Source organism: Lissotriton vulgaris, unplaced genomic scaffold (genome assembly GCF_964263255.1).
Source record: "Lissotriton vulgaris unplaced genomic scaffold, aLisVul1.2 SCAFFOLD_1785, whole genome shotgun sequence".
In the NCBI taxonomy this organism is placed as follows: Eukaryota; Metazoa; Chordata; class Amphibia; order Caudata; family Salamandridae; genus Lissotriton; species Lissotriton vulgaris.
Genome location: NW_028248475.1, coordinates 352,573 through 374,311, shown reverse-complemented (window position 1 = coordinate 374,311; position 21,739 = coordinate 352,573). Strand labels below are relative to the sequence as shown.

At 47.7% G+C, this 21,739-nt stretch overlaps 1 protein-coding gene and 1 long non-coding RNA gene across 2 annotated transcripts in view; one reads left to right on the top strand and one right to left on the bottom strand.

The window, feature by feature from the left end:
- The window catches only part of LOC147664106 (uncharacterized), a 403,410-nt gene that overhangs the window by 83,951 nt on the left and 297,720 nt on the right, over positions 1-21,739 (bottom strand). The gene's annotated exons all lie outside the window — the stretch shown is intronic.
- LOC147664108 (uncharacterized) overlaps positions 3,019-21,739 on the top strand; it is a 132,992-nt gene continuing 114,271 nt past the window's right edge. The window contains exon 1 of the long non-coding RNA XR_015305187.1: positions 3,019-3,140. This is a non-coding gene — a long non-coding RNA (uncharacterized LOC147664108). The remainder of the gene's footprint in view (positions 3,141-21,739) is intronic.

Sequence of the window (21,739 nt, the reverse complement as noted above, 5' to 3'; positions counted from 1 at the left end):
CAAACGGGAGAGACATGCGCACCATGATCCCCGCCCCGAGGAGAACCCTGAGTGTGCCACCATTTTAAAGCCTTTTCTGTTGAGTGCGTGGCATGTATTGCCAATGAGATGAGTTTCTTGTAACAAAATGACATCAGGCATGCATCTTTTAAACATTTGCAACATGTCCCCTCGCTTAATGCGATCACCCAGCCCATTAACATTCCAACTCAGAATATTTAGCTTCTTACCCCCCATCGTCGATGTACAGGCCCCCGCCAACCCCACAGGGAACAGCCGCTATAGCATATTCATCAGAAGGATAATTACCTTGCCATGGGAAAGAAAAGAGAAAGAAAACACACAAGAAACAGTTATACCAACCACCCCCCACCCTGCACCCCTGCATTAGACTAAAAAGCCCCCCCAACTAGCAGTGTGCCTGTCGCCCCAAAAAACTAATCTACGAAAAGCCCTTAGAGGAGTAAGGAGTCAGCCTATCCCCCCCGTATCCCCCGTTCCCTGAGAAAGAATGTCAGCAAAACACAATAGTCCGTGACTAACTGCCTGAGCAGACTCATCGTCCGAAGATGGTCCGAAGGGACCTCTCACTCCTGAAGATCGGGGCCGCCCGACGCCCCTTCCGACTGTTCCTCGGGCACGCTCCGGTGTTGGGGAAAGTGTCCAGCCAGTCCCCAGCCGCTTCTGGCATGTCGAAGAACAATGCTCGGCCATCATGTTCGATACGCAGTTTCGCTGGGAATAGCATTGAGTACTTCATCCCCAACTCTCTCAGCCTACGCTTCACGCCCATGAAACTTTGCCTACGCTTCTGCACCGCTTGGGTGAAGTCCGGGAAAAAGTTGATGTCAGCGTTCTGAAACTTTAGCGGCCCACCTCTCCTCGAGGCCTTCAGGATAGCGTCTCGGTCCCTAAAATTGAAGACCCTGGCGATGATTGGGCGCGGAGAGGCCCCCAGTTTCGGTCGGCCTCCAGGTAGTCTATGCGCTCGCTCAACCGAGAAGACCTTGCTGAGTCCACCGGGTGCTAGATGGTTCTGAACCAAGTTCTCGACAAAGAGATCAGTAGCATCCTCCTCCGCACCCTCCGGAACTCCAGTAATACGGACGTTCTGGCGCCTGGCCCGTCCTTCAAAGTCATCAAGCCTGCGGGCAAACAACATGTTCGCAGCTTTTAGGTCGCGGATCTCCGACTGTAGGTCCGTCACGTCAGAGGTTAAACTCGACGATTTTATGTCGAGCGACTTGACTCTGTTGTTAGTCTTGCCGAGATCGGCCCTGATCAAATTGATCTCGATGGCTAGTGTATTGACCTTATTTGTTAACACCTCATGTTGCTTATGCATCTCAGCCTTGATGCCCGCAATGGCTCCCATGACGTCCCGGAGGGTTGGATCTGAGTCATCCGGCGACACATCTCGCTGCATGTCTTTAGGCCGTCCTGTGACTCCGGGCGATCCCTTTGGGAGGGCGTAGCGATCGGAGATAGGGTTGAGAAAGGGACGTTTTCCTGCTGACTCTAGGTTTTCCTTTGTCTGAGTCTCCTCTGCCCGCCATGTTGGGCAAGAGGGTCTTTCAATCAGGAAGACTCCCCGGTCGTCGTTGAGGCCCCAAGTTGGTAGGCGTTAGCATCCGCCCCCACCGATCATCCAACACTTCAGTCCACAGGATGACCTGGCCAATGCCTCAGAATGGGGCGGCCTTCCTCTCCCCAGACTGCCACCTTGTAGCAGCGCTGCAGTCGCCCACCTAATTCCGGGCTATGATGGCGTCGTCGTCCCCAACTTTCAACACGGTGTAACTTCACCTAGAAGACTCGGATCCTCGATCGGAGAACGAGTCCAGCGTCAGCAGCAGTTCAACAGCATGTTCCCACTACTGTGGGGCAGGATAGGCGACAGGATTAATTCGGAGGATCGGAGGGTCTTCGGAGCTCCGAGCTCACGCGGCCATCTTGGTTGCCCGCGAAGCTCCTCCCTCATTGCACGGATTGTTGGCTGCAATGCATTCCATGTTTCATTCAAACGTGCTTTCTACAGGGCACATATATGATTTTTTGCTGTAGTGAAATAATGCTCCTGTGTACTGTGGCAGACTCAGAAATATTGAAAAACTTAATGATTTCTCTTTCAGCACTTCATAGTAAAACCTTTCAATTTTTGACTCAGTCATTTGGCAGAAACATAACTTTGTACCATTAAAATAGTTGTGATGGGGAACATTCATGTGGGGTTAGGACTGGCTCGACCAGAGTGCTTGCTGACTTGGAGGAGTATGGAGTTGACCACCTTGCCTGGTCCGGTGTGGAACCAAGCCAGCGATGCTTTGCTGCAGGCTCATTTGCCCTGATACCTGGTCAACAGTTTGAGGAGGAGGAGGTGAAGAGCTGGCTAAGTGTGCCATGAGGCTGGCAGTTCAGTGCATCCCTGAGAAGTGAGCTTTGAGTCAATGTAGTGTTCCTCTTATACCACATGCAATTCATACTCTCCAAAGCCTCAAGAATTCCTGGGTCTAAAGGGCGGCTGATTCTGATTGGGTGCTTGATAGTTTTCCAGAAACTCATGTTCTTGATTGTTCATGTTTGTCTATAGTTGATAAAACAGGCTCAGGCGTTTTATCTCTTCAGTTGACACAAGCTGCAATATAAGTTTCTTTGTCGTTGCAAAAAAATATGATTGGCCAACGAGTCTCTGTAGGTCAAAGAATGGAAGGGCTGGGGAACTGTCAGTCATCTCACTGCTAAGCAGAGCAGTGTCATGCTTCATCCTCCGTCAGGCCTCTGATTTTAACTAACATCGCTTAGAACACTGGGACTTTAGAGACTATCCTTTTAATGAGAAAAACAAAACTACAAGTCCCATAAGCAATAGTGGTGGAAGGTGTCACACATGACCTAGGACAACATCCGATTCAGCACACCCAGTTCCATTTTTTAAGTATTTGACACAATATTGAATTTATAACCTTTGTTTTTTATGGTCATGAGTCACCAGAATACTAAAAACGTGTCTTTTATTTTCAAGGTCAATTAAGTAATGGTCACCAGCTTGGAAGCTCTGTTAATTTTTCAGTATTTGTCATTCATCTCCACATGTGGCTGGTTTGGGTCTGCCCCTTCATCATTCCCGATAACTCGCACAGGTAAGGAGCTTTTAGCAGCAACAGGATAAACCCATACTCGTCTGTAAGAAGTGCTCTCCGAGGCAGGTATCCGATCATTTTTGCGAAACAAGGAAGGGCCAATATCTGCTATGTACATTTGTTAAAATAAAACAGTCAAATCACAGTATACTGTTCCGGAGGTTAGGTCCCAGAGACATTATCTGTAACTGAACGCAGACACCCTAGGAAGCATGTGCTTTTAAGACAAGTTGCGTTCACTCACCTAAAGGTGACATGCTTCATCATTGCGCTATACTCCTCACCTGACGGGCTCCACAAGAGGGCACTTTGTCGCAGATCTTATATTAAGTACGCCGGATGAGCATAGTAGGACAGAGGATGTTTTGTCATAAGATGTGAGATTGGTGAAAGTATGAATATAAGATCAACTATCGGCCAGTTGCCGCAATATAGTTAATGTGATCTTCCTGGTCCATGTTGAGATTAAAAACAGTGGCAGAGAAATTGAGGAACTAATGGCCCCTATCACTGTGTGAAAGTGTTGATCACCTATGGACCTGCTGGTAAGCTGGGGTCTATACTTCAAATCAACTTTGTTCATGCCCTGTGTAGTCATGGAGCAATCTGTTGGCATTTTATCAGGACCAAATATGGGAAAATGGGTGAATGTGACCTAATCTTCTCCACAGCGTGAGGAGCTCTGTAACTCAAAGCCCTGCACGTGCATAGGTGATAAGGTGCCTATTACCATCTTACTACCACAGGTGAGCGCTGTCTAACAGAGTGCACTAGATACGATAACCCTCCTAACATTCAGGGCATACTGACTTATCCAATAGCGAGGACGCCGCATCAGAGGGCAACTGGTTTGAAAAGCCCATGCTTCCTAGAGTGCCTGCGTTCAGTTAGAGATAATGTCTGTGGGACTGAACCTCCAGAACAGTATACTGTGAGTTGATTTATATGAAGAATGTGTTTACTGGACTGTCATTTTCCTCAGCATCTCTTGTGCTATGTAAAATAAAACACAACACATCGGGAGGCCAACACATCTATCATACATTTAATGCAAAAATAGCAAAAGGCCAAGCAAACTAACAAGTGACAATTGTCTTTGCAATGCACGAGAGCATCCACCCTATAGCAAGTTGGAGTATATAATGCTAATGCTACACAATGTATTTTTATACACTTTTCTCCTAATACAAGTCAATGAAACCTGAACACGTGATAGAAACAGTTACTAAAACGACACTAATGAGTAGGAGGCAGGATCTTCTCTCGAGAGGAATGTGAGGAGTCAGTGAGGTGCAGATAAAAGATACACAGATAAGCTTCAGAATTCACTGTTTCTGGAAATAACACTTCTGTTTGTCAATATTAAATTTACTACAAGATGCAGGAAAGTGTGCAGATGGACATCACTAAATAAAATGGTTCTGGGCCCTAATACAATCATGTAACTTTGCAGGCATATTAAGGCGAACAGACACATCAAATTAATATAAGAATATTATAATTTGGTAATGTAATATATCAATGCATGTTGTGGCTTTCATGTGTAACCAATTATCGGTATTAAAGAAACCAGTATATCCAGTTATGCTTTCTCAACTCCTTCTTCCTAGAAGCCACCACTGCTGCTAGCCAGCTGTATTCAGCAGTGCCTCTTGTGACCTGGAATCCTGCATTTAATCAATTCCAAAGGTTGTCAATGCTTCTAGCCAACTCCGGTCACTTGTGCCACTCGCACCCCACCACCCTTGGGCCTGTTATTCTTTTAGCCAGCTCCAGTCAGTAGTGGCCCCTCTGGTCTGTATGTAAGCCTACTAGCCAGCTCCTGTTAGTACTGGCCCCTGGGACCTGTTATCATTCCAGCCAACTCGAGTCATTAGTAGCACCTTGGGACTAGTGATCATACTAACCAGCTTCAGGCAGTATTGGCTCCCTGAGACCTATAATCCTGCTAAGTAACTCCAGTCAGTAGAGACCCTGTATCTTTAAATCCTGCAAATATTCAAAACCAGAGGTCAACTCTACTGCCAACCAGATCCAGTCATATTGACATGTATTGTTACCCTGCTTGTAATGAATAACAGAGGCCAACGTTGTTGCTAGCCAGCTCCAGTCACCAGTGGCCCGTCACATATTATCCTCAATAGGATCAATGCCCATGGCCTGTGCAGCGGCTAACCTCCTCTAGTCAGTAGTGACCTCCCAGACCTGGTATTCTGCATATAATCAGCAAGGCTTCGGCCCTAATAACACCACCCCAATAATTTATTTACATCATACGGTAAGTACCGCACTATTTCACACAATCCCAAAAACAAAGATCAAAATCAAACCGTTCAGCACTCCACCTTGTCAAAAATTACCAAATCATACCAAGCACTATAGCCTACCACATCACATGGCACACTCAGCCACAACATGACCAGATACCACGACAGGGATTTGGGGCCATTAATCCTCTGTTCGAGGCATGTATACTGTAGATGCACATGTTTTGCATACTCCTGCCATCTTGTGTTGGGTCCGGATGTTTGCAAGTTGTTTTTCTTTGAAGAAGTCTTTCAAGTCACGAGGTAAGGTGACTCCTCCTTTCGGTGATAGTACGCATGGGCATCGACTCCATTGTTAGATTGTTTTTTATCCCCAATGTGTTCGGATGTCTATTGCTGCGCTCTAAAACCGCTCTTCGGGTTCCCCTCAGTACGCAGTCCACTCTACCCTCAACGGTAATGTTTCAGTACCCGTTTACCTGTTCTCTGCGTTTAAAATAGATCGACAAACTCCCCATTTTCAATAGAAAACCTCTAGGGCAACTGTCGGGCCTTGCTGCATAGGGCCAGCCATCTGCAAATGGAACGGACTCCATTTCATTTCTGTCCTGGGTGCCACGCCAAATACCCTCACACTGACCTACATCAAGTTTGTAACTTGTGCCTCTCTCCAGCGCACAAGGAGGAAGACTGTGACACTTGTCCAAGAGGACTCTACCCGATCATCAGGCTCGACGATGAGAGAGGCTGCGTCAAAGCATTCAACACACTTTGCATATCTTCGGGGAAGAATCTGACCAAGACGAGATAGAAGCGTCTGCCGCAGAAGAAGAGGCCCATCTCTATGCCAGAGCGCAATCGATGGGGCATGCTGTTGCGGCCATGTGATTGCAATTCTACGTCATGCCAGTACCATAGGCAACTGACCAAATGTATAGGTTATCATGTGCTCTTCTGGCATCTAAAGAGGCCTAATAAATAGCATTTGGGTGTCAGCTCAATGCTTAGTTGTGTGGCATGCACCATTTCTTCGACAGCTAGTTGCCAGAAGGAGTGTATTTCATCGCAGGACCATGGTTAATGTAAGAAATCGGCCCCCACAGTGTTTCAGCGCTAGCATATATCTGGGCAAGACCCGACCATTCGATGAAGGTGTTGTGGCGTTAAGTAGGTTCTTTGCAGAAAATTATAATGTATTAATCGAAAATGGGCATTACTAGAAACCATGCGTATTAGTTCACAGGCCCGCTGCCAGTCTTGATCTTCCATTGGAAGGTAAAAGTCTAAATTCCAGGCCTCTTGGGTCCGTATGTAGTGTCTACTGTATGTGTCGCATTGTTCTGTAAAGATGCATAATTAGGTGTCTACACGCTCCATAGGTTAGCAGTACCTCAAGGGTTTGAGTATGTGGCTGAGCTGTCGGATAGCATGGCCAAGTGTGCTTAGTTGTGTCTGCCAAGCACGCATATTATTTTTGTTTTTAAAAACAAAGAGCTTTTCTTGCTGGATCCAAAGCAGACTACTATCTTTATTCACCCAAAGCCAACAACAAAGAGGAAACCAGACCATTTACCACAAATTCCAGTTCCTCCAAAGAAGATTCACATAGCGACTAACACTTTACCACCACCACCTGTTAACCCTAATTTAATTATTTCGCCACCATACTCTCCAGAGTCAGAGGATAGTGACAATTCACAAGGGCATGGGCAATTAAATGAAAACATAATGCCATTAGATCCTGATGATTCACCACACGAACCAGACCCATGGCATGATTTTAGTACTGATCCCGATCTAACAAATGATCCGCACTTCTACCCCTCAAAACCATCCCCACCGGATGACAATGCGGGGTTTGCCCAACTAATCAACAGAGCTGCTACATATCACATGCTCAAGCTTCATTTAGACCCCTTAGAAGAAGATTTTTTCTTATTGGAGACTTTTGCCCAACCACATAAATCTACTCATGTCGTACCCATGCTACAAGGCCTCCTTAGACATGCTCCTGAGGTGTTCAAAGACTCAGTTAGAGCTGCTAGGGGTCTTAACCCCAGAGTAGATAAAAAATACAAGGCAGCTCCCAGTGACCCTATGTACATTAAGGGCAAACTTCCCTTAGAGTCACTAGTAGTTGCCAATGCACGCAAATGTGCAAACTCCCAAGGGTCAGGTGACACACCTCCTCCTGACAAAGAATCCAAGTTATTAGACGCGTCAGGTAAACGTATGGCGTCTCAAGCTGCTAATTCTTTGAAAATAGCAAACACACAAGCCCTTCTAGCAAGATACGATAGTGCTCACTATGATGAGCTGGAAAAAGCTCATTCAACATCTGCCCCAAGAATATAAGGACAAAGCCAATGACCTTATACAAGACGGCAAACTTATAACCAATACCTCAATCAAATGTGCGCTTGACGCAGCTGACACCGCGTTACGTGCAATAAATACTAGTGTTCTGCCATCATAGACACGCCTGGCTCAGGGTATCTGGATTAAAGCAAGAGGTGCAAAATACGATCCTAAATCAACCATTTGATCAACAGCACCTCTTTGGACCTGCAGTTGACGCATCTCTAGAAAAAATAAAAAAAGACACAAACAGCAAAGTCTATGGGAGCCTTACAGTCACCATCTGCCAGAGGCTCCTTTCGTCGCTCCTTTTATACACCCACATCATCCTATAAATGTCCCAACCAGGGCTCCTTTTCTAGGGGATACAATAGAGGAGGTTACAGAGATAACAACAATAAGGGTAGAGGCAGAGGTAACAACACCCGCATCTCCCCTAACAATAAAGAGTGACTTCCCTGTGCTTCCCCCCGATCAGCTCACTCCTGTCGGGGGACGCATCTCACAGTTCCTACCTGTCTGGAATTCCATCACAACAGACAGGTGGGTAAGACAAATTACTGAGTATGGTTATTGCCTGGCACTCACTTCTACTCCCCCCAACATTCCTCCAAGACCGTGTCCAATGTCATTAGAACACCTAACGCTCCTCAAACAGGAAGTGTTAGCAATGTTGCAAAAAGATGCAATAGAGCCAGTTTCGATAATTCATCAGGGGACAGGAGTCTACTCCCTTTTTTCCTAATCCCAAAAAAAGACGGCTCTCTAAGACCAATACTGGACCTCAGACCGCTCAACTTTTACATTCAATCAGACCACTTCCTTATGGTCACTTTACAACAAGTGCTTCCACTACTACAGCAAGGCAACGTTCTCTCCACTATAGATCTAAAAGATGCCTACTTCCACATTCCAATACATCTCGCTCAAAGGAAGTATCTCAGATTTGTGGTAGATGGTCAACACTACCAGCTCAAGGTGCTCCCATTCGGAGTCACCACAGCACCCAGGGTTTTCACCAAATGCCTTGTGGTAGTTGCAGCCCATCTCAGAAGACAACAAATCCATGTCTTCCCCTATTTAGACGATTGCTTCATAAAAGCAAACTCCCACAGCAGCTGTGTCCAACACACACTCCGGACAATACAGTTGCTTCACAGTCTGGGATCCACAGTAATTCTAGACTAATCCTATCTCCAACCATCTACAATGCAACAATATCTAGGGACAACAGTGAATACTTCCACAGCCCTAGCATATCCCAATCCCATCAGGATAAATGCTATATAAAACCTAGTTCAAAGATTTCAGCCACAACACTATCAGCAAGAGTGTTCATGCAGCAAATAGGTATGATGGCATCTTTCATTTTCTCGTCCCTCATGCAAGATTGTAAATGTACCCATTACAAGAATGTGTAGTACGTCAGTGGAACCAAGCTCAAGGTCAACTAACAGATCTGGTGTTGGTGGACAACCACACCCATCGCTCTCTGCAGTGGTGGATCACAAAAAATCTTTCCAAAGGACGGTATTCGTGTTGCAGATCGGCCGTGCCGTTTCACCTCCTAAATGACAATGCATGTTTTACTATTTATTTGAAATGAGTGGAAAGTAATTTCGATCAGAAGCATCAAACAAAAGGGTAAATGTGGTACCTAACCTGATAGGCAGATATAGTCAGTAACATAAACCAAAGTGAGTGGGTGTGGGGCAGGCTCAGATCTCAGTGAGTGAGTGGATGTGTGGGCAGGCTCAGATCTCAGTGAGTGAGTGGATGTGGGGCAGGCTCAGATCTCAGCGAGTGAGTGGGTGTGGGGCAGGCTCAGATCTCAGTGAGTGTGTGGGTGTGGGGCAGGCTCAGATCTCAGCGAGTGAGTGGGTGTGGGGCAGGCTCAGATCTCAGTGAGTGAGTGGGTGTGGGGCAGGCTCAGATCTCAGCGAGTGAGTGGGTGTGGGGCAGGCTCAGATCTCAGTGAGTGAGTGTGGGGCAGGCTCAGATCTCAGTGAGTGAGTGGGTGTGGGGCAGGCTCAGATCTCAGTGAGTGAGTGGGTGTGGGGCAGGCTCAGATCTCAGCGAGTGGGTGTGAGGCAGGCTCAGATCTCAGTGAGTGAGTGGGTGTGGGGCAGGCTCAGATCTCAGTGAGTGAGTAGGTGTGGGGCAGGCTCAGATCTCAGTGAGTGAGTGTGGGGCAGGCTCATATCTCAGTGAGTGAGTGGGTGTGGGGCAGGCTCAGATCTCAGCGAGTGAGTGGGTGTGGGGCAGGCTCAGATCTCAGTGAGTGAGTGGGTGTGAGGCAGGCTCAGATCTCAGTGAGTGAGTGGGTGTGGGGCAGGCTCAGATCTCAGCGAGTGAGTGGGTGTGGGGCAGGCTCAGATCTCAGTGAGTGAGTGGGTGTGGGGCAGGCCAGATCTCAGTGAGTGTGTGGGTGTGGGGCAGGTTCAGATCTCAGTGAGTGAGTGTGGGGCAGGCTCAGATCTCAGTGAGTGAGTGGGTGTGGGTCAGGCTCAGATCTCAGTGAGTGAGTGGGTGTGGGGCAGGCTCAGATCTCAGCGAGTGGGTGTGAGGCAGGCTCAGATCTCAGTGAGTGAGTGGGTGTGGGGCAGGCTCAGATCTCAGTGAGTGAGTAGGTGTGGGGCAGGCTCAGATCTCAGTGAGTGAGTGTGGGGCAGGCTCAGATCTCAGTGAGTGAGTAGGTGTGGGGCAGGCTCAGATCTCAGTGAGTGGGTGTGGGGCAGGCTCAGATCTCAGTGAGCGGGTGTGAGACAGGCTCAGATCTCAGTGAGTGAGTGGGTGTGGGGCAGGCTCAGATCTCAGTGAGTGGGTGTGGGGCAGGCTCAGATCTCAGTGAGTGAGTGGGTGTGGGGCAGGCTCAGATCTCAGTGAGTGAGTGGGTGTGGGGCAGGCTCAGATCTCAGTGAGTGAGTAGGTGTGGGGCAGGCTCAGATCTCAGTGAGTGGGTGTGGGACAGGCTCAGATCTCAGTGAGTGTGTGGGTGTGGGGCAGGCTCAGATCTCAGTGAGTGGGTGTGGGGCAGGCTCAGATCTCAGTGAGTGAGTGGGTGTGGGGCAGGCTCAGATCTCAGCGAGTGAGTGGGTGTGGGGCAGGCTCAGATCTCAGTGAGTGAGTGGGTGTGGGGCAGGCCAGATCTCAGTGAGTGTGTGGGCGTGGGGCAGGCTCAGATCTCAGTGAGTGAGTGTGGGGCAGGCTCAGATCTCAGTGAGTGAGTGGGTGTGGGGCAGGCTCAGATCTCAGTGAGTGAGTGGGTGTGGGGCAGGCTCAGATCTCAGCGAGTGGGTGTGAGGCAGGCTCAGATCTCAGTGAGTGAGTGGGTGTGGGGCAGGCTCAGTTCTCAGTGAGTGAGTAGGTGTGGGGCAGGCTCAGATCTCAGTGAGTGGGTGTAGGACAGGCTCAGATCTCAGAGAGTGAGTGGGTGTGGGGCAGGCTCAGATCTCAGTGAGTGGGTGTGGGGCAGGCTCAGATCTCAGTGAGTGAGTGAGTGGGTGTGGGGCAGGCTCAGATCTCAGTGAGTGAGTGGGTGTGGGGCAGGCTCAGACCTCAGTGAGTGGGTGTGGGGCAGGCTCAGATCTCAGTGAGTGAGTGGGTGTGGGGCAGGCTCAGATCTCAGTGAGTGAGTGGGTGTGGGATAGGCTCAAATCTCAGTGAGTGAGCGTGTGTGGGGCAGGCTCAGATCTCAGTGAGTGAGTGTGGGGCAGGCTCAGATCTCAGTGAGTGAGTGGGTGTGGGGCAGGCTCAGATCTCAGTGAGTGAGTGGGTACGGGGCAGGCTCAGATCTCAGTGAGTGAGTAGGTGTGGGGCAGGCTCAGATCTCAGTGAGTGAGTGGGTGTGGGCAGGCTCAGATCTCAGTGAGTGAGTAGGTGTGGGGCAGGCTCAGATCTCAGTGAGTGAGTAGGTGTGGGGCAGGCTCAGATCTCAGTGAGTGAGTGGGTGTGGGGCAGTCTCAGATCTCAGTGAGTGAGTGGGTGTGAGGCAGGCTCAGATCTCAGTGAGTGAGTGGGTGAGGGGCAGGCTCAGATCTCAGTGAGTGAGTGGGTGTGGGGCAGGCTCAGATCTCAGTGAGTGAGTGGGTGTGGGGCAGGCTCAGACCTCAGTGAGTGGGTGTGGGGCAGGCTCAGATCTCAGTGTGTGAGTGGGTGTGGGGCAGGCTCAGATCTCAGTGAGTGAGTGGGTGTGGGGCAGGCTCAGATCTTGGGAGGCCGTGGGGTCAAACGATGAAGTCCTAGAAGGTGGAATCGGAATGATGCAGAGTGACTTTGGGTGTGATAATAGGGTTCCCTTTGGCAATTCTCCTACATGACTGCCACATGTATGTTTTTAGGTAGTCCACAGAAATGCTGAGGGGCGCTTTGAATATGATTTTCAACAACTTGTAGAGAGTGTTCTTTGCTTTATGCGAGAGCCCTGCAGCTCCGTGGTGAAAGGGTTTGGTCGTAGTATTGGGTCTTATCCAGTGGGGAGAACGGATACTGAGAGACTTCAACAGCAGTGGTAGTAATCCAATCTGCTGTTGAGCAGTGAGTGAATCAGTGCATTAGTAGCGTGGAATAGTAGACGTGGATATATATTATTCATCGATGTGTTACTTGGTTTCATCCTGTGGTGACGGTGATAGTAATGAGCGCTGTTATACACAGTGAATGGTTGAGAAGCACTCCTCAGTTTCTAGCAGAAGAGGAGGACAAGGTACGAGGAGAGACGGGGACCAGGAGAGAGTTACGTGAGGTGATGGTAGCAGAAGAGGAGGTAAAGTAGACCTCTGTTGAGGATGAGTTCAGCAAGAGGGTCTCAAGGGCTGTCAAATGTTGAAGTGCATTGAGACATGCTTGATTGGATGTGGGAGGACAGGCAGTTGTGGCACTTCCGCTAAGGCAGAGGGACGTTGCCCCACTGCTGCCAAGCAATGAAAGAAAGAACAAATACATTGATAATAACTTGAGATTATCGTTGTATTTGTTTCTGCTGGGCAGTTTTGTGGTACGGGCGGGGCTGCTCTGCTCTCAGAGCAGGGGAGGTAGGGTTTGCCCACTCCCAAGTGCACAATGACTGTTTGGCCGGCCTCTCGGGCCGGTAAAACAGTCATTTTGTTTGTTTAGGTTTGTTTATTGGGTTTTAGCATTCATTATGACAGTTATGGTTCAGTACATTAGTGCTATGCTGTGAATACACAACAACAATAATCACCAGATAAACATTCTTCTACATAAGCATTGCATTGTCCGACCTCCCACCATTCAAGTCAGAGGCCACTGAAGTCATTTGCGGCGTGCCTCAAGGATCTTCACTCAGCCCCACCCTCTTCAACGTTTACATGAGCCCCCTCGCGGCCATCGTGCGCCAACATGACCTCAACATCATCTCCTACGCTGACGACACTCAACTGATCCTCTCACTCACCAAAGACCCTAACACCGCCAAAACCAACCTACATGAAGGAATGAAAGAAGTAGCCGAGTGGATGAAGCACAGCCGTCTGAAGCTGAACTCAGACAAAACAGAAGTCCTTATCTTAGGTTCCTCCCCCTCCGCCTGGGACGACTCCTGGTGGCCAGAGGCCCTTGGAAAAGCACCCATCCCGACGGACCACGCACTGAACCTGGGCGTCATCCTGGACTCCTCACTCTCGATGACCAAACAAGTCAACGCCGTCTCATCCTCTTGCTTCAACATCCTCCGCATGCTCCAAAAAACATTTCGCTGGATCCCCACCGAAACTAGAAAAACGGTCACCCACGCACTGGTTACAAGCCGCCTGGACTACGGAAACACCCTGTACGCCGGTACCACCGCAAAACTTCAGAAAAAACTCCAACACATCCAAAACGCTTCAGCCAGACTCATACTAGACATCCCTCGCAAAGACCACATTTCTGGTCAACTGAAAAACCTCCACTGGCTTCCCATCAATAAGAGGATAACATTCCGCCTCCTAACCCACGCACACAAAGCACTTTACGATCTTGGACCTGAATGCCTCAACACACGACTCTCCTTCTACACCCCCTCCCGCCAGCTGCGCTCTTCCAATCAAGCCCTTGCTGCTGTACCTCGCATCAACAAAACCACCATGGGAGGAAGATCCTTCTCCTACCTGGTGGCTAAAACCTGGAACTCACTTCCCACTCACCTTCGCCTTACTCAGAACCACCTAGCATTCAGAAAGCTTCTTAAAACATGGATATTCGACAAGTAATTTCCCCACCCTTCCTCAAGCGCCTTGAGACCCTCTGGGTATGTAGCGCGCTATATACATTTAATTGAATTGAATTGAACTGTTTGGTCCGTGTTTACATACATCCTATGCCTGTATCGGCCATGTTGTGCACCTTATAATTAAGACCGGTCGGGGGCAGTTGACACCTCCCTTCCAGCGCATTATCGCGTACTTGACGGGTTCAATGTAATGTGCATCTCATGTTGTGGTCCTGTCTTGTTTGTCAAAATGCCTCCCCCCCCAAAAAAAAAACTCTGGTGGAGTACCCCTTTCCAACTGAGCCTTGGTGGGCTGTCCTTCAGCTGCCGTGAGGTGCGGGGCTGTGGCAGCGCGTGTTATGTGGAGGGGGTCGAGGATTCGAGTCGTTGTGGTGATCCTTACTCTGTCAAGGGGTGGCCATTCTGTATGGGTTCCACTCCAGATTGGGCTCGGGGTGGCGGGCGTTGTTGTGCTTCCTCTAAAATAGGGGATGCCGGAACAGCGGCTGGGCCTGTACGTGGGCCTGTGAGGCTATGGGTGTCTCCGGTGGGTTTGTTGTCTGTGTAAATTTGTGCATTAGTTGTGCCCATTCCAAAGAAATAGGGTGTTTGCGGACTCCCTTCAATTCTTCCTCCCGATGTGTCTCTTCCTCAGCTTTTCCCCATTTGATCATGGCGCCTATCCAGGCTGCTTCCGGAGGTCCCGTAGGGGATCTCCAGTACATGGCTTTCCCCTTTTCGCCAATAGGATGGCTAGGGACATGAAACGACATTGTACTTTCTCAGTTTTCCGCCTGCTGAAAATCCCGAGCGTACCTGCCTCCCATGTGGACATTGTTGTGATGTTGGTAATTGCTGTGAGTGACCGATGAACCCGGTCCCAAAAGCCTATAAGTGTGGGGCAGTCCCAAATCATGTGTTTGAAGTCTGCTGCTGGGGCTTGACAGCGGAGGCATGCAAAGTGTGTATCTGGGAAGAATTGATGAAGGCGGTGCGGTGTGAGGTAAGCTCTGTGGAGGATATTTAACTGTATGTTCCGGAATCTCGCGTTTCTTGAGACTTTTTTGGGGTATTCCAGAGCTGTGTTCCATTCTTTATCATGGACTACCCTCCCTATGTCCGTTTCCCACTTTTGACGTAGGGGCTGAAGGGATGGAAGGATTAGTTTGCGCACTGCCTTGTAAAGCCAAGTAACCAAATGGCACCTCACTCCCTTGTGTAGTATTGTGTGAATTACTGGGTGTGTTGGAGGTTCCCCTGTGTTAGGATTCCAGTATCTACGGCTGCTATCTAAAATTTGCCTATGCATTAGAAATTGCCCGGGTGGGAGATCATACTGTTCCATCATTTGGGCATATGTCTTCAGCTGTCCCTCTTCAAAGAATGATTCCATCTCTGTGACTGCCAGATTCGTCCATGCCTGGAGGGCGCCCGTTGTGTAGTATGTGTCTCCTTTTGGAAACCTCACTGGAGGCAGTAGGGGCGAGTACGGCAGCCGCGTCCCAGACATACGATGCATTCTCATCATACAGGTGCAGGCTATGGACACCTGCAGTGGCCGTGTGCGTATGGGTTTAGTACCCGGCAGTAGTAATCTGTGGATTGCCTGTTGCGGCACGGGGGCCCACTATGGTGATAGTCTCTCCTATATGGCGCCCCGCCGTCCAATACGATAGCCATTGGAGCTGTGCCGACAAGAAGTATGCTTCGAATGCTGGCGCTCCCAAGCCCCCCTCCGTCGTGGGTAGGCGTAATGTGGATAACGCAACCCGTCGCCGCCCTCCTCCCCATATAAGCTCAGTGAGGAGACTATCCAGTTCTTTAATGAATGATCTCGGTGGGACAACTGGGAGGTTGGTGAAAAGATACAATAGTCGAGGGACCATTATCATTTTTGCTAGTGACATGGGAGCCAGAGGTAACGTTTTCCAAAACCTCACTGCCGACCTAAGTCCTGCTAGCGCCTTACAATGGTTCCCCTCGTACAGATCCTCTGGGGTGTGGTGCAGCCGCACTCCCAGATCCTTAAGGGCCTCTGTGTTCCATATGAGAGATTGGGTCCTGATCCTGGCCTCGAATGGGGCCAAGGGATGGCTCAGTGGGTAGAGCGAGGATTTCTCCCAGTTCACCTTAAGGCCTGAGACTTCCGCAAAATCTTTTAGTGATCTCCAGATGGCCGTCAGGTCTCTAGTGGCGTCCCGGACATATATTAATAAGTCGTTCGCATACAAGGTCAAACAGTCATGCGCACCTCCATGTTCTTATTCAGGCTGCATTACAGCCTGCGTGGAGAACATGCCCGGCCCCCATTCACTGGCGAGCACCGATCCACGGCGCTCAGCCCAATTACAATGCTGCATTTCAGTATTGTGATTGGCTCAGGGGAGGGAGCATGGCTGCTTCCTGTTCCGGGCCCCAGAGAGACAACATGGGAAAGAGCAGAAGAGGAGAGAGGAGGTATGGTTCCTCCCCTTCCTCCAGCCTGCCTGACGATCCCTGATCCGTGCAAGCTGCTACTGAGAACAGGGAAGGAAAAAGAAGCAATTATTTGGGTTCTCAATGTAGCAGTGTCAGGAGAAGTTAACTGGCATTGGCAAAAAAAATAGGTTTCGCCTATGTGAGATCTGTTGGCTATGTCGATGATTTTTTAGACCTGTTGTAACGGTGGTTAGTAAAAGTTGCTAAACCTTTATCTTTTCAAAATACTGAACAAGCATTTGCAATGCAATAGGTCTTGTATTTTTTAAAGTTAGAGCGATTGGCGTTGAAAATAAGAATGTTTTTTGCTTTTGTTTTTTAATTTGCAGTGGAGTTGTTATATCTGCTTAGCACTATTACCAATGGTCTAAAAAAGCAAGAGAAACAAAATTGTCATTTTCAACCCCAACAGCTCCAACTAACAAATACAAGACCTATTGCATTGGCAATACAATCGGTCTCGCATTTGTTGGAGTTGGAGTTATTGGCAATATAAATGGCAATATTTTTCACCTAGCCATGTTGCAGGGTGTCGTACCTTATGTGGCCAAAAGTGGGCCCATGAGACCTCTTTTGGCCACATATAGTACTGCACCCGGCAGAAGATATGGTAAATCCTCGCTACTACATTGCATGTAAGACAGTGCCACGAGTACATTCAAATAGCTATGCCCATATATACAATTAGTAGCTCTAAAATGTGACAAAAGAATTATTATATTAATTCCGGGTTAGGTTGACTCTGTGTTGTTTTTTTATCTGCAGTGGAGTTAACATATTTGCATACCACTATTGTCAATGGTATAAAAAAGCAAAAGTAAAAAACACTGTCATTTTCAACTTTATAAGTTGGGGGATTAAGTCCTGTCGGCTTGTCAATAGAAATAATCACACTTTGTCTACAGAGTGAAAACAACTCTTGAAGCGAAGCTCTTCACTGTAAGAACCCACAATAGTCTGCTATAGAGCATGTCCAGCTCTTACACATTAGGCACCGAGCCTGGGCTCGACAAGGCACACTCAGGAGCGACGTTTATAATGTTTACATGTTAGATTACTATCCTACTGCAGGATATTAAGTTTCATACAGCCAAAGCACAATGGTGACCCTGGAGCCACGCTTTTACAGTTAAACATGTAGGTGTGCAAATGTACTTTGCAGCCCGCGCACAGTGGAAGGCCCCTTGTAAAGTTTGACTGGTTTCATTTATTTTGCTATCTTAACCCCTTTTAGATCACTGCAGTTTGAGGATCAGGGCCCTAAGGTGACACTCGGAGTTAGGAGGTCGAGTTTTCTCAGTTTGAGACCTCCGCTTCAAATAGATGGCGTCATTGCAGATCATGCCTGTCTTAATTAAAAAATAAAAACACGGCTATTTCAGTTGAAGTGCAGTGTGTGTTTCAATTAGGTCCTCAGTGGCAGCACCAAATAGTCCTAGTTAAAGTAATCCCATCAGCCGAATAACGTGCACATTACTATTCATCAAATTATCGGGCCATCACTGCATCTTGATTATAATTCCTGCCTCCATGTTCTGAGTGCAGATAGGACAATTCACGTAAAATTTAGCTTAAAGTAATGCAGGCACTGTTAGCAGCAGTCGTAGCAGAAGTCCATAACCAACTGCTGGGTGAAATCAGAAGCTTGCACATCATCTATAGTCACTTGCATATAAGGTAAAACTCAACCAGTCAGCTCAACGCCCACTGCTACAAAAAGTGAAATTCCATAATAAAATAAAGTTGCATTGATCCATTACATAGATATTATAAAAGAAGCTCTGGCAGCATAAGTAAGGATGTACTTGTTCAAAGCTGTCCCCAGGGTTAGCCATTGCAGTCAGGCAAACCCGAGCCTCATTCTCATGATAGCACGGATATAGAAAGTACAGTATTTAAAACAGAACATTTTTGCATATGATAGCATAGAAATCAAAAGTATAGTATTTAAAACATAACATTACGAATGCTGATGATAGCATGGAAATCGAAAGTATAGTATTTAAAACATAACATTACGAATGCTGATGATAGCATGGAAATCGAAAGTATAGTATTTAAAACAGAACATTACGAATGCTGATGATAAGAAAACTTTGATGCAGGCCTTGGTGCTTAGTAGATTTGACTACTACAATGCCCTCCTATTCTCAGCTAATCAATCTGCCATAAAAAGACTTCAGGTGGTGCAGAATATCGCTGCCCGACTTACTGTCAACGCCCCAGCTAGAACACCCTCTGCACCTCTCCTGAACCAACTCCATTGGCTCTCTATAGGAAAAAGGGTAAAATTCAAAATAGGCTGCATTATTCACAAAGCCCTCAATGGTCAAGGCCCTTCGTATCTTGCAATTAAACCCTCTGCTTACACCCCGGCATGAACTCTTAGGTCATGCTCTGATCATCTGAGTCAAAAAGGCACGTAGTGGTGGGAAAGCATTCTCTCATCTTGCTCCAGCATTTTGGAATAATTTACCCTTTCACCTGCGCTCTGGACTTACTCTGGCTCAGTTCAGAAAGATGTTAAAAACCCACCTCTTTCAATCTTTCCTTCGTTTCTGGTATTCCCCACTGTCTTAAGCGACGAGATACCCTCATGGGTGATTCAGCGCTATACAAGTCAATAAACTTCAAACTTCATATAGGATATACATGAAAAGACAGGGTCTGTGGAGCAAATACCTATAATGACAATAGAAATTTAACTAAAACACAATATTCAAAAATAACAAGTAACACACCAGGGTTGTCAGCTGTGCCCACAGATCCTGGCGATCAAACCGGACCCGGCAAGATGGTAACAGCAAGGGTGAAGAACTAAATATACAGCCACAATAGACAAAGAGTTAGCAAGGAGGAGTGCTTAACAGGAAAGAATTGAAAACAAAGGGCACACTTGGCAGAAAGTGAGAAGCGAAAACCACTAGTATACAGGAAGCTAAGACTAAAGGAACAGGAAGACAAGAAGGTAGGAACTAGAATAAGAGGTAAATTTTCAAAAAAAGGCAGGGACTCGGAATAGATAAATACAAACGGAGAGAGACTAAGGGTGCACTAAATTGTACTGGTTCAGGAATCAAGAAAAGAAGGTAGCACTGAAGGCAGTGTTAGTTCAAGGAACAAGGAATTAACTCTATCTCAGAAATCAAGGAATCAAAGTACAGAAAAAAAGGGGAAGAAATTGCACACTTGGCAGAAAGCAGGTAACAAGCATACAGGGGAAACCAGTAGCAAGACCGTAGGCACAGGAAGACAGCAAACTTGGAATGGGAACAAAGGTAATGGGAGGGGAAGCAAGGACTGGCAAAACGGAAATACAGTAGGGAGGCTGCAGGGGTGCACTAAACAGTACTGGTTCAGGAATCAAGCAAACAAGAAGTAGCTAAGGCTCAGGAGTGAAGATAGCCGTGAAAGCAGTGCTAGTTCAGTAACAAGGAATCGCTATAGCTCAGAAAGCAAGGAATAGGTATAGCTCAGGAACTTTGGAAACATTGATAACAAAAGCTCAAGAAACAAGGGTCGGCCTCGCAGGAACACAGCTACAGTGACCAACACTGGACTGAAGGGAGCTGGGGCTTCAAAGAGCTCACAGTATTCACATGCAGCAGGTGTGAACAGGCTACCAGTTGCCAGCTACAGGTGTGCTGTATTCCTCCACCCATGCTTGGCCTGCAGGGGCGAAGAGGGAGTAGTGAGCAGGGCATTATAGGTAATGGAGTTTCAAGCATGATCAGAGAGACTGGCTTCACAAAACCCGGCATGGATTGGGAATGGATGGGAAGTTCCAAATAGCATCAAAATGGCTGGAGGTCAAGATATGCATAGATGGGAAGGTCCAGAAGCTTATTAAAACACTGGAGAGTCTCACAATTCAGCACAATGGTGGTGGGCACAAGAGAGCAGGGAGCGAGTCATGACATTTAGCATTTGGACCATGAGGACTGGAGTCAGTTGGCCAGCGTCTACGCCAGGAGGATAAGGGACCAGGACAACAAGGGTATGCAGGACTGAGAAGACAGAGGGAGCCATAACCAGCGAAGACTAGAACCAGTAGTCTCGGCTACAAGAACAAAGACGAGGAGGACAAAGAATACTAGGACATGGCCCAGAAGCACTTTGACCTCAAGAATGAGCTGCAGCGACAGCAGGACCAGTGGGCACTTGAGGACTAGGATCAGGAGAAAAAGCAAGAACATATGGACCAAGACCTAGATATCCAGATGTTAATGGTTGGGACCCGGCCTTGAGGACCAGATCTAGGAAAACCAAGGATCTAGATTAGTGAGACTAGAATGAGTTCCAGCTGGACGACTAGTGTTGTGATATCCCTCTAGGGATGGGTGTTGCGCTCTATAAATACAGTAAACAAAATAGAACCATGACGGCCAAGTGTACAAGTACCAGCGCCATGGAGGACAAGGAGAGCCTGTGGGACCAGACCGAGAAGGACCAGTTCCTGAAAGACCAGGACTAAGTGACTTATACTGCCTGGTGCCCACCAGACTTATACTCTTTCCAAGTCAGTGCCTGCCCCCCCTCGCCCCAACTCCACCTCCAAAAGATAGAAATTAGTGCTGCTGCTTTCACATTTATCCGGGATCCAGCAGCACGTCAAATACCTGCTTCCAGGCGATATATTTTGGCAGAAAAATCCATTTGAGATATCAAGTTTGGTTTTGTATTTTTTCCACACAATGTTGTTTATTAGTGCGACACTATGTGTATTTTGTACTACAAATGTGCGACTTCTGTGTTCAAGTTTCTGTAGTTTAACACTTGACTATATGAATGATCGTATTTCATCACAGGAAACAAGGGATTATTCATTGATGAGGTGCAACTTTTTATTACACCCCGGTACTCAAGTTCTTGCAGGATTTCCCTAACTTGTTTTTTAGCTTCATGCTTAATGGAGTATTATCTTTGAGGTTATGGAATTGTCCTCAGTGGTACTTCATGGTAAGGGCAACTGTCATACCACCCTCAGGGTTGGGGTATAACGTAGGAGCTAGTTCTAGTGCCCACTCCTTGGCATACAAGTGTATAACCGATGCTTGAAAACTTGAGCGCGTATGGAGGAAAAATTGGTCAACGGAATCCAAAAATGAGTACAGAGCCGCTATCAAGCTCTACAAGAACTCCATAAAAATTACACAGGCCACCTTCTTCGAAGGAAAGATTGCAGCAGCGGCCAATTCTGCGAAGGAAACTTACCGCATTGTACGCCTCCTGACAAAAATCCAGGATCCCCTACCACCGCCAGACCCAGAGGGCGTTAGATGCAA